Raw genomic sequence first — 1,409 nt, 5'->3', positions numbered from 1 at the left:
ATTATTTTTTTGAGTACTTTTTTAGCTTTGTCTTCTTTCTCCTCTCCTTTCAGAATTCCAATGACATGAATGTTAGGTCTTTTTTTTTATAGTCCCATATGTCCCCAAGTTTCTGTTCTTTTTTTCTCCTGTTAGTCTATTTTATTTCTGTTGTTCAGATTGGGTAATTTCTATTTTTCTATCTTTTAGTTCACTTATTATATTTTTTGACCACTCCATTCTTCTATTGAGATTTTTATTTTGGTTATTGTATTTTTCTGTTCCAAAGTTTCCATTTAGTTTTTTTTACTGTCTACTTCTTTGCTGAAACTTTCTGTTTCATTGCTGAGGCTTTCTATTTTTTATTTATTTCAAGCATATTTGTAATTGTTGATTGAAGTAATTTCATGATGCTTTAAAAATTTTTGTCAGAGAATTCTAACAGCTCTGTCATCTCATTGTTGGCACCTATAGATTCTTTTAAAAACTTAATTTGTTATCTTCCTGGTTATTGGTATGATGAGTGATTACGTTATGTTTTAAGACTCTGGAACTTACTTAGATCTTATGTTTTAGCTAACTTCTTCTGAAACTGCTCTGTTAGAGAGAGAGAGGTTACACACTGCCTCATTACTGTCACATGGAGGTAGAAATCAAAGTTGCTGTGGGCCTCCATGGACACCTGAACAGGAATATCCTCTATACTGCTAGGTCGGGTAGGAGTTCTGGTTCCACATGTGTTATTCACTGACACTGTGCTGGGGATGGCCTTGTTATTACATGGTGAAAGGTCTTGGCTCTCTGCTAGACCTACTCTGACACCATCCCAGCAGAGAGGGGAAGGGAACACCATGTTATTGCTGGATAAGGCTGGTAGTATAGGCTACCCACATGATCTCTCTGACACCACAATTGTGGGGCTTATTAGCAGTGGTGGGAATGAAAGTTCCAGCTCTATACTTGGCCTTTTCAAAAACCATCCCAGGTGTCGGGGTGCTTCATCGCAGCTTTGCAAGGTTGTAAATCTAGATTCCCTACTCAACCGTTGCTGGTGTGGGCTATAGTTTCTTCTGTGGTATTTACCTGGAGTAAATAATTATCTAAAAGCTTTTTGTCTGGCTAAGATGTGCCTTTCCTGGTCCTTTGTCTAGAGAGAGCATGATTTTTTTGAGCTTTTTTTCATCTGTACTCCATGATATTTCTGGGTTGTTGGCTTCTTTGGCTCCAAGTCTGGAATAGAAAAAGCAAAAAACCCAGAGACCTCACCATTGTGTCGTTCTTCAAAATTTATAACATGCTATGGTGTTTTGCACTTTCAAATGTTGACAGTGTTGTCTAAATCTGCTGACATGTAGAAAACTTCCAAGTTCTGAATTTGCTTTGTTTATGGAACATGAGGATATTTATGTATCTTATATTGCTGTACCTTC

Source organism: Propithecus coquereli, unplaced genomic scaffold, assembly GCF_000956105.1.
Source record: "Propithecus coquereli isolate 6110/MARCELLA unplaced genomic scaffold, Pcoq_1.0 Scaffold709, whole genome shotgun sequence".
NCBI classification, from domain to species: Eukaryota; Metazoa; Chordata; class Mammalia; order Primates; family Indriidae; genus Propithecus; species Propithecus coquereli.
Note: the sequence above shows the minus strand (reverse complement) of the source record.